Below are 12,356 nucleotides of genomic sequence, written 5' to 3'. Positions count from 1 at the left end.
TAATTTTCGTTTGGATATTTAAGACTTAAATATCTAAAATTTGGACCCACGGACCCAAATTTGACCCACGAACCCGCCAACTTGTGAACCCGTATAAATAAATGGGTTGGTGGGTCATATAAGGGTTTATGTTCCAAACTCGTCAACCCGTGACCTGTATATTTAAATGGGTCGTGTTTGGGTTGGCATATTTTGACCCGCCAACCCACGACACGCCAACCCGAACACAACACGATTGTCAGGCATATGCACAGTGCAGGGCGCCGATTGAAATTTCTAAAACTAATTTTGTAGAGAGAATAAAAAGGATGATAATTATAATAATAACTAGGGTTTGGGTTATTCGTGCAATGCAACGGAAGCTCAGTATGTTGGAAAAAATATCTGGACATGGATAAGGTTTTTGGGAAACAATTATGTATGAATGTCACCCCTTGCACTGCGGCGGTGAACTTCTTTGTAATTCGTATACATAATGTTATTTTTCAATCGTCAACTACATATTTCTACGAGGATTATATTATAGCAAGTGAACTACGAAATTTACAAAAAAAAAAAAAAAAAAAAAAAAAAAAAAAAAAAAGAAACTAGACCAAACAATTATGTATGTAAGAGAAAGGCAAAAATATGATTTGTGACCACAAATGATAACTCTGTAAGAAATTATAATAACAAAAAGTAGTATTAATAAAGAGAAAAAGTATAAAAAAATTAATGAAGGGATAAAAACATAATTTTAAAATGTAATAAGGGACTAAAATTGTAATTTATAAAATGTAAATATAACAATTTACTATGAGAAAAACAAACCTCTATTTCTAAAAAAAATGATTTTGGTTTGCTTGTACTACATTATTGAAAAACTGTACTTTACTCTTATTTTTTTGGCAATTAACAAGTAAAATTCCGTAACACCATTCATATGGCTGAGTTGGTAATTTCAAAAACCATAATTTTGTAGAGAGGATTGAACGAGGGAGTTCTTTGACCAAACCGCAGTGATCGTTTTTGCCAAATTCGGAAAATGGGTTGTCTTCTTCCCTGTTACAAACGCAGGTCCTGCTGCTTCACTTCCTCACCTGACAAACTCGAATCTTTTGAAAGTAATTCGATCCCTAGCCTCAAATAGCTTCCCTCTCGACATTTTAAACCGATATTGAGAGAGGAAGCAGAGTGAGTGAGGTGTTGATGAGTGGTGATTTCTCGTCATTTTTATACATCATGCATCCTGTTTCTTTGTATGCTCATGTCCCATTTTTTTATCTCCTGAAATCAAGCCAAGTGTGCCGGTGTATGTGTGAGTTTTCATAGTCCCTTGTTTTTTTTTTCTTTTTTTCCGATGACCTTTCCGGTAAGCGCCGAGGACAAAACTTCGGTGTCAACTCAGAAGTAGAGAGACGAGATCAGAGCAAGCCGTCAAGGGGATGAGGTTGTCTTCTCCGGTTGACAGAAAACAAGAGTAAGGAAGAGATTTATAGGGAAGCACTGCACAGGTGAGAGAAAGATGTAGAGGCCGAAGGTAGTTGTAACTCTTCACAACGATTTTTGCTGTCAGAGAGGTGTTGTGTCACCATACATCGATCTAAGGAAGCAAGAGAAAGGAAGAGGGTTATTAATGCCTTTGGTGATGGTTAGAACGATGAGAGAATGTGAGATAAACTCAAAGGGTCAAACCCGGTTGAACTGGATGGTTTTAGGTGGCTTTCACGAAGAAGAAGAAGAAGTGACAGTGTAAAGAAAGGTGAAGAATGATAAAGTCAACACAAGAATTAATTGAGGTAGTTACTCTTAATTTTGAATTCATTTTAATATTTGTGATTGTCACACGTACTTAAATGTGTATGTATGCAGTATGTGTTTTAGAGGATGAAAACAAGAAAAGAAATAGTATGATATTTGTCATTTGTTAAATATAAGGCCCAATAGTTTATTAATGGCGAATAAACAATCAAAATAAGTAAGGTTTATTGATTTATTTTATGTGAATCACTAAATGTCTAAATGGCCAATCCTATTGTTGTTAAGGGCTTAGATGGTATGTTAGATTTATAAGTTCGATCAAGGTATCGAATGCTAATAAATGATAGACTTTTTCTAAATTTCGTAAATCAAGATAAATGTTTTGGACTAAATAAATACATTTCACAATTGGTCTAAACCGGAAAACCGAACAATGCGAATTTGTTTGTCATTCAAATACGTTAATGGGTGGATTTTGCGTATTCAATCATCGAATAATATATCCAAAAATTATAGATTTGTTTATCATTCTAAGTACAACTAGTATGTTAGAAACAGATCAATTGGCCATGGTTTGATACTAATGTTTCGTTTTCCATGTTCTGTTTTCTTTTCATGCAAATTGAGTGACGTAGCACAACATGTTAAATGGAGTAAGAATCAAACGCCAACCGATAAAGATAATTGATCCCTATGATACCCTCTTAGTTATACCAAAAGGTAATTTATTGATTTTCTATTTGGTACATACTGAAACTTTATCACATGCAATGGAAGTAATAATTTAAAATTTTACTGGTAATTAGTTCTACTCCATGCACATTACCATCTGGTAGAACTTGGAACCATTTGATATCAAGTGACTAATGTGTTTTTTTGATCAAGCGTTAATGCATCTTTTATGAAATAATTATGTTAATAGGTGTAGATGTTACTCAAACCAAGAGATTTCGATAAATTTGTGGTGCTAAAGCTTAAAGGTGGCTTGGGGACTACAAGAAGATGTACTGATCCAAAGTAAGTGATTACCTAGTTTACATAATAGTGCATTAAAACTAATAAGCTAAGTACTTTTCTTCAACCTATTATCGATTATATGTGTATTTCATTGTCACAATTCATAAACTATTGACTATTAGTTCTCACGGTTATTGGTTTGGAGTCATTGAGCAAAAAAGGAAATGAAGACCATCAAACGTGAGAACGTGACATGGTGGGATTCATGAGGGGAGAGCAAGACATCAAATCTATGGTATTATGATGGGTAGCTAAGAAACACACACAAGGTTGACCGATTGGAGAATTTATGAGGCAGTGAGAGATGTGTGTAACAAATTCACCCGAAAACATGAAGGCGATCATAGTTAGGTGTTTTGAGGAAACGTTTAGTGTATGGAATTTAATATTGTTCGATGGATATGGTGTAAGTTGAGGTGATAGTGGCCATAGGTAAAGCCTTAACCCAATAGGTAGGTGGGATGTGAGCTTAAAACAATAAGGTGGGGATAATATTGTTTATGTTAAAGGTCATTCATTCAGACAATTCATTTTGTTGAGATATGTGAGGGCAAGTGAAACGAAAGATTATATCGTTGCTATCAAAGAAAGTATGAAAGTAATGGCTGTCAGATTTGCCCCCATAGTCACATCAAAAGGATTTAATTTCACGTTTGAATTGAGTCTTGACATAAGCATGAAAATAAGTAAAAATTTTCAAAAACATTCAATTTAGATTGAAGTGGGAGTAGTGATCTAAAAATAAAATGTAGTATTCTTATGTTATTGTCTTTTGAGGATCAATCAATCCATTATCTAACACAGTATTAGAGTTCTAGATTAAAACTCTGCTGACCACGACCCACAACCACCGCCTTCCACCTCCGGCGACCTTCTCTAATAGTCGTCGGAGGTGCCTTCATCATGTTCCATATGTTTCCTTTTCTTCTTTTTTCCTCCTAAATAATAAAACAGCCATCGGCACCAAACTAGATCCCTTTCATCGGTTTCTTTGACTGCCTCGTCTACTTCTACCTCCTCGTCAAATGACCCATGTCTTTAAGCCTTCTGCCTCCTCCTCGGCTGACCACTTCTTCAGATCTCTTTTCTGATTTAGCCACTTCTGATGTTGTTGTTGCTACCCTCCATGGCACAATCTCTGTCAGGCAGCCTCTGATATGTAGCCGTTTCTTTCTCTATCAACATTGCAGCTGATGATCTCACCGGAATTGGCTCCGTCCGCCGCAGCTCAAGCCCTTTTTCTTTCCTATTGCCTTTCTCCGGACTCCTCGGCCGTTGGTTACATGATCATCACCGTCGCCGACAGTCTTCTCTTTTTCTACAACGAAATCATCTATGGCTTTTGCTTCTTCTCCGATGAGCAGACGATGTTAGCCGCCATTGTTAAAGCTCTACCACCATCGATGTCGCTATCTTCAACTAATTTTTATGTTTTCTTCTTTTGTTTGTTTTTCTAGTTTAATCGTCTATTCGTCTCCACCCGATCAAACCGGGGGGGGGGGGGGGGGTGTTAGTGATTAGGGTTTAGGCCCAAGCCATTTAAGGTTTATCCATTAGGCTTTAGGTATTCTCTATATATTCTTATGTAATTGTGTTTTAAGAATCAATCAATCCATTATCTAATAGTCGAAGTGTATAATGTCAAACAATTTGAAAACAACTGAATTAGAAGTAATAAATGGTATATTTGCCAATTTTACATGATTCAAAAAAATTGAACTAAGATGTGTATTTCATGCAACAAATTTATTTGAAACTGAATTTTATATCACATGGAAGTCGGGATGATCAAGTTCTTGATGGCACAAAGTTGGACTACGTGAAAGGAAAACAACACACGTATTAGGCTTCTAGAATGCATGGTTTATCACCCTCCCTATCTGATCTAACAAGTGTATTTGTTTAGGAAGTCCTTCACAAAAAAGCCAAACATATCAAACTCAATGAAAACTTTATTATATTTGGTTAGGTTACGAATAGAGATAAGGTTTTTTATGATACCGGGTTTAACAAGAATATGATGTAAATGTAAGGGGCAACGTATTGAATAATTGGTGGTATGTTAAGTGTGTATGACCGGAATGGTGGAGCCATTTCCAAGAAGTATAAAGTTAATATGCCTCTTATTTCTAAGAGAATTGAGAATACCTAAGTTTGAAGCGAAGTGAGAAGTAGCTCCTGTATCTATGCACCAATTCATGTCTCTAGAGTTTCATTAACAATGTAGGGATTCATTACATGTATGAGGTTGGTTGCTTGATCATTGGAGATTGAAGGGTACCATTTCCAAGGAATGGTCAAACCCGATGGAAGAGTGGGGACATTGTAGGGTAACAAGTGGCAAAATGGAAACCGAAGAGGGGTTGGTGCCGAGAAGGTCCAACAATTGTTGAGAACATTGCCTCCACGAATAGTTTTGTTGGTCAGAAGGTCTAGTGATACCCTACGGTGGCATAGGCCAGCCGTAGGTATTTCATGGCATGGGTTATGTATAAGTCTTCAACGACAACAAGCTGTGACCGACGACGACGAAGGGCTACTGATGACGGCGGCTGTCAAGATTATATGGCATGTGATTGTCTCCATGGTTATGATGGTGTGACTTGTTCCGATTGTTAGAGGAGTGGTTGTTTGACTTGTCTTCTGGCTGCAATGAAGACCCAATATGAAGCACCGTATAAGACGATGAGTGGTCGGAATGAATGACATGCATGGGGCGGTTCCGATTAAGGCGATTTTCTTCCAATGTAAGCATAAATCGAGATCCTAATAAGGATGGAAGGGGATTTTGGTGGCGTATGATAGTGACAATGTTGTCAAAACACGGAGTCAAATCATTTAGGAGATTATTTATAAGCATTTTCTCGGGAATTGGAGACTCAATGTTTGCCAAAATGTTCAAAACTACCAGTATTTTATTATATATACCAGAAGTGGTTTGATCGCCAAGAGTCATGGAGCAAATTTCTGTTTCAATCTCAATTTTTTGTGTGTCTTTTGTGTCTCAAAAAAGATCTTCAAGTGGTTTTTATACCTTATTGGTCCCTAATCGATCCTTGAGCACCATAATTAGTAGTGATTAAGAGTGGTTTCTGTATATCAACATGGTAACCAATTAATCAAGTTTGGGACACTCAAGTTCATCGGTAGCGGTAGAGTTGTAGGAGCCATCAAGATGTCCCACAACACCATAAGCTTTGAAAATGTGTTTCAATAGGACCCGCCAAGTGTCATTGTTTGATTTATAGAGATCAAGGATGAGTGGCATGTATGCCTTGATGTTAGTGATGCTATACAGATTGAGGTTGGAGTTTGATGTGTTGTTGTCATCCGTCGTAAATAAGAAGATCAACGCAAGGAGGTAGCCACCAGAACGGGTAGTCAAAATTAGGGTTATAAGTGGAGTGTCTCAAATGCATAATGGAATCAATATTTCTCCATAATTGGATAATATGTGATGGGGTATGGTGGTGTATTATCGTAATCCACCCCGAAGGCCAAGATATTTCTAATTTTGCAGACATGACAACTTATAGAGATCCCAAAAGTAGGTTTATCTCTCATTCCTCATCGATAGCATAGGAGCTATGTAACATCAATGTCTATTGTAGTGACAAATACCATGTACAAGATACAATTGGGTCTATCCATGTTATACTTAAGTAGGTTATAAAAAATAATAACACAAAGACTCGTATACACTAATAGGGTATAACACAAGTTCCATTTAGTTTCAGATTGCTAAATTGCTTTTCCAGCTATTACATATAAGTGGTCTACACTGATACTTCTTTCATCTTTATGTTTATTTGTATTGGATGAGATATTTATCAAAATCATGACTTTCATAATAAGAAAATTGTAATTATTTTTATTGTAAGACATCGGTGATAATTTTGTTAACGGATGTGTTTGGGAATTAGATGTATTCATTATTTTATTACATCTAATGGAATAAATGTGGATTGTAACACACAATTTAATTAATGAAGGTAACACTCAAGATTTTGTGTAGGTAATTTTCTTTTTTTCTTTGATGAAAAAAATTGTTTTTCTCGTTGAATTCAAATATTTATAAATGCAATATTTGTGATTCAATAAAGCTGACAGAGTCAACTCAATATTATTTGACTCCACACACAAAATGTATGATGTCGTGGGAGTTTGCCACGTGGTGGATTTGTTATATAAAATAAAAGAATTATAAACATGTTCTACACCCTACATAGGGTACATTAGTTATTTTAGGATAACATAAAATTGCATAATGAAAAAAGATAAAAGAAATGCGATTCTCAAAAATAGTCATGAGAATTAAGGTGTTTTTTTACTACACGACTTAATGATTTAACAACATTAAGGTGTTTTTCGTTATGAAATTTTAATTAACAATATTACACCATGAACATGAACATAAAGGATGAACCTAAATAAACACAATAAATTCAGGCGGTTGGTTATTGAAAGGCACACCCTAATCCATATCACAAACCTCAATTGGCCCCCAACCATTTTTCGAGAACTCTACCGGCATAGTTCCAAATTCTTCTTATATATGTATGTTGTTGTTGAAAGCCAGCATAAGCCAAGTCCCACCGAAAATAGAGCACACAGGAGCTAAATGCAATGTTAAAGCTCCACCGAACTATATTGACTATCAAGTCCATTTTCTCCCCAGCATTTGCATTATTTAGTAAAACTGATCTCAGGAAAGTGAAATTGTGAGAAATATGACTTTTTAAAGCTTATCAAAGCTTTAGTGTGGAGTGTTCACAATTTCGCTTTGTTGGGATCAATTTTACTAATTAATGCGAATGTTGGGGAGAAAGAGGACTCGATAGTCACTATAGTTGGTGGAACTTCAACATTGCATCTGGCTCCGATGTGCTATATTTTTGGTGGACCGTGGCTTATGTGAGCTTACAGGAGCAACATGCATATACAATAAGAAATGAACTTCAACATTGGATTTGGCTCCGAAAGTACTTTGGAAGTCCAATTCACAACCATCAATAATTTGAATCGGAGAAATGAACTTTTCTTTGCTCAACAAGGTGAGTTTTTAACCCAAACCTTTAATAGGTTTAACTGTTTGGTTAATGATATGCGCATGCTGGGAATCATCAAGCATTCCTCTAAATTGGTTTTAAAGTTTCCTGACTCTCTCGGAAAAAGCTGGGAACATCATGATGATGTCCTTAAGAATGATGAAAAGATTAATGAGATGGATCTGAATTCCTTGTTTGGTCAACAAGGTGAGTTTTTAACCCAAACCTTTAATAGGTTTAACTGTTTGGTTAATGATATGCGCATGCTGGGAATCATCAAGCATTCCTCTAAATTGGTTTTAAAGTTTCCCGACTCTCTCGGAAAAAGCTGGGAACATCATGATGATGTCCTTAAAAATGATGAAAAGATTAATTAGATGGATCTGAATTCCTTGTTTGGTAACTTACGAAACTACAAATAGACCAAAGCTCTTCGAAACGAAATCATGAAAGACTCAAGCAAGAAGAATTATGTTGTCTTGGTATCTCGAAAGGAAGAAATAAAGCACATCAGCGACTCAGATAACTCAGATCAGGGTGAAGAGAGTGATGAAGATCTCACCAATGAGCTTGTTGCCAGTGTTGCACTTATCGTTAAGAGCTACGAAGAAAGCAGAGCAAACAGGGTTAGAAGAGCTCATTTCAAGGGAAGTATTTCAGAAAGGATATTCCACTACATTATACATTTTGTCTGTAGGGTCAAATGATATTGAGTTGGGTTCTGCCAGCTTTACTGAATCACAAATAATGCATTTATAAATATCTGAATTCAGCAAGAAAAACAATTTTTTTAAAGAGAAAACGAACATCACTTACACAAAATCTCGATTGTTAACTTGATTAATTAACTTATGTGTTACAATTCATATTTATTACATTATATGTAATAAAATAATGAATACATCTAATTCCCAAACACAATCATTACAAGAACTATCACCTAAGTCTTACAATAAAAACAATTATAGTTTTCTTATTATGAAACTAATGCTTTTGATAAATATATCATCCAATACAAATAAACATAAAAAGAAATAAGGTATCGGCCTAAACCACTTATATGTAATAGTTGCAAATACAATTGGGCAACCTATAACTAAAAGGAATTATCGTTATACTCTATTATTGTATACTAGTGTTTGTGTTTGTATGCTCACTATTGCAAGTCTAACATATTTAAACATAATTGTATATAATATATGGTATATGGTATTTATGTCACTGTAATACACGTTGATGCTACGTGACTCATATGCTATCGACGGAGGAGTGAGAGATAAGCCTCATTTTGTGATATTTATAAGTTGTTGATTTTGCAAAATTTTAAATATGTTGACAAGGAAGCTTTGATAAATTTTTTAAAGCCAACTAGCACTACGAAATTTCTAAAAAAGAAGCAAGTAAGCTCTATATGAAAGGCATATGCAAAGAGCAAAAGACAAACATCCAAAGTATTAGATTATACCTCCTCTAGAAAAGGTATTTGGCATCAATAGAACACCCTAAACATGTAATAGTTGTCACCGTTTTTAACCTTACATTCATCCTTTTCGTTATCAGTCACGACTGTAATCGATTGATAGAATGATATAGAGTAAACATGGCTCATCATTTTATTTAAGATTTCAAGAGACAATGCGTTGATTTTATAACCAGTTGGGATTTAGAGTTTTGCAAACGGATGTGAAATATTATCAAATTCTGAATATACCTTATTTATGATAACGGTCCTTTTAATTTAATGAATCTGACTAGCTTTTGTGAATCTTGGCAAACACTTAAAATAATTAGCCATTTTTATCTCTTTCTTAAGTTTTTATTCAATTGAAATTTAAAATAGGTTTTATTTATCCTAACGATTAATTTCTTGCAATTAATCTATACATGTCTTTTTAAGATCTATTGCACAATCTTATACGATTTAAAAATCAAGTAATTAAATTTAGCTAGCGTTTATAGAATTAGATTGTGTAGTATTTATAGTTGTTGTCAAACCGCACAAAATCATTGGCATCGTATAACATCCATAAACCATAACATACGAGAAAGATAAATAAATATAAATTAACTTTTTTATTTTGTTTTTTAGGATGTTAATTTTATAAATATGCAGAACATCCTTAAACTATAAAAGGGAAACATTTGATAAATATGCAAAACATCCCTAAACTATAACATTAACATACGAGAAAGACAAGAAAAAAATAAATAAAATTTTTATTTTATTCTTTTAAGATGTTAAATATTAAAGAATGTTTATAATAATAAAAAGGGGAATGTGTCAAAATTAGAAATTTTTGTAATTCAAGGATACGAGTTACGTTCAGACACTTCCCCTTATTTGATAAATATGATGGTTTCGAGCTTAGCCAAAGATCAAATCATGACAACTGAAGCAACAACTTTTCTAATTTATAGACACGAAATACTAGATCTAAACAAATCTATGCAACTTAAAGGACTTATAAAGCGAATCATACCTTCGTGTTTTTCTCGTACTTATTAGATCTAGACAGTTGATCGAACTTGAGGACTTTACATAGAGTTCTTTTCTTGTGATTGTACCCAAGACACAAAACACCAGCAGATATGAAACCAACTCGAGAATCGGCAGGAACTAGACTCGATTAACGAATCAAACAACGACCACAGTGTGACAAACAGTGGACCACGATGTGGTGATGAGCTCCAACTCTTTTAGGGTTTACGAACATTGGATGTATAAGGCTATATTCCATGCACCCAAAAACCAGTTTTTGACCCTTCTTTATATAGAGAGGTGATTTGAAACCCTAAAGATAGTTATAAAATATATTTGTAATTATCTAGGCTTTTTAAATCATTATAGATTATTCGAATTTCATGTGTTATTTAAATAATTAATTAAACTATTAATCAATTAACAAAACAAGTCCCTAAAATAAATATATTTATAGTTATGCTCTGTTTTGCACTTGCGTGTAACCCAAACGGACATTGTTATTTATAACAATATTACCGGCTGGTTATGACAATTGGCATTATTCTCCATCAAAATATGCAAAACATCCATAATGTTAGTCCTAAACAATTGATTCAATCAAGTAAATACGAATATTATGAAGAGCAATAGAGAATACTTTGAAACTAAACTTTGTTAAATAAGAATAGTTTCATAAAATACTAAGAGATAATCAATAAGCATACTCTAATTATGAACACACTCTTAATTGATAATCCTTAACAAAGAGGGGTCTTGATACATATAACAAAAAACCTAATAATCTAGCTTAAATGCAAGTTGGATAAATATGGAAACACAACCCTTACTAAAAATGAGTCTTCTGATACGATAACTCTTATCTTTGAAGTCAACCTTATAAGAATAAGGAATATATATTTTAGCCCTTGAGATTATCCGCTGCAATAGCTTGACTCATCAAATCTAAAGACCTAACAATTTCTTTATGTTTGATGTTTTCAACACTAACATAAATAAAATAATAACTCTTTATAGAATACAGGTTTTACAAAAGACTATCAACTTTTACAATAATAATAAAGTTTACATGTAGAGCTTGGCAATACCCTTATCATATTCCTTTGCTTCATCAATTATCTCTAGCTTGGTATACACAAAATTTGCAGTGCATCTCAACTCTCATCTTCTTTTATTCATTTCAACTTTAGTTTTGACATATTTACGTTTTATTATTATAAACATTCTTTAATATTTAACATCTTAAAAGAATAAAATAAAAAATTTATTTATTTTTTCCTTATCTTTCTCGTATGTTTATGTTATAGTTTAGGGATGTTTTGCATATTTATCAAATGTTTTCCTCTTATAGTTTAAGGATGTTATGCATATTTATAAAATATTATAAAATGTAGAGTCAAACGGGCAGAACATATTTGAACTTAAGTCGTCTCCTTGATTTATAAAAATTATAAATTTCTTCCTATTACTTTATATTGTTTTAAACATTTTATAATATTTAACATCCTAAAAAATAAAATAAAAAAGTTAATTTATTTTTATTTATCTTTCTCGTATGTTATAGCTTATTGATGTTATACGGTGCCAATGATTTTGTTCGGTTTGACAACAACTATAAATACTACATAATTTAATTCTATAAACATTAGCTAAATTTAGTTACTTAATTTTTAAACCGTATGAGATTGTGCAATAGATCTAAAAAGACATGTATATATTAATTGCAAGAAATTAATCATTAGGATAAATAAAACCTATTTTATGTAATTATGATTAATTTCAATTGAATAAAAACTTAAGAAAGAGACAAAAATGGCTAAGTATTTTAAGTGTTTGCCAAGATTTAGGAAAACTAGTAGGATTCATTATATTAAAAGGACCGTTATCATAAATAAGGTATATTCAGAATTTGATAATATTTCACATCCGTTTGCAAACCCTAAATCCCAACTGGTTATAAAATCAATGCATTGTCTCTTGAAATCTTAAATAAAATGATGAGCCATGTTTACTCTATATCCTTCTATCAATCGACTACAGTTATGAATGATAACGAAAATGATGAAAGTAAG

General features: G+C 33.4%; 1 long non-coding RNA gene across 4 annotated transcripts; it reads left to right on the top strand.

The window, feature by feature from the left end:
• The first annotated feature begins 904 nt into the window (after window positions 1-904).
• LOC145044294 (uncharacterized) lies at window positions 905-3,305 on the top strand. Of its 4 annotated transcripts, none has more exons than XR_013681266.1 (3): window positions 905-1,778; window positions 2,376-2,460; window positions 2,663-3,305. It is a non-coding gene; the product is annotated as an uncharacterized LOC145044294 (long non-coding RNA). The 4 variants fall into 4 exon arrangements; XR_013681264.1 differs by having other exon boundaries at window positions 2,368-2,460; XR_013681265.1 differs by lacking the exon at window positions 905-1,778 and having other exon boundaries at window positions 1,805-2,460; window positions 2,663-2,757; window positions 2,903-3,305.
• The last annotated feature ends 9,051 nt before the right edge of the window (window positions 3,306-12,356 follow it).

This window comes from Lactuca saligna, chromosome 4 (genome assembly GCF_052625555.1).
Source record: "Lactuca saligna cultivar CGN05327 chromosome 4, ASM5262555v1, whole genome shotgun sequence".
NCBI lineage: Eukaryota > Viridiplantae > Streptophyta > Magnoliopsida > Asterales > Asteraceae > Lactuca > Lactuca saligna.
The sequence above is the reverse complement of the archived record's forward strand: the minus strand, read 5'-3'. Positions and strand labels throughout refer to the sequence as shown.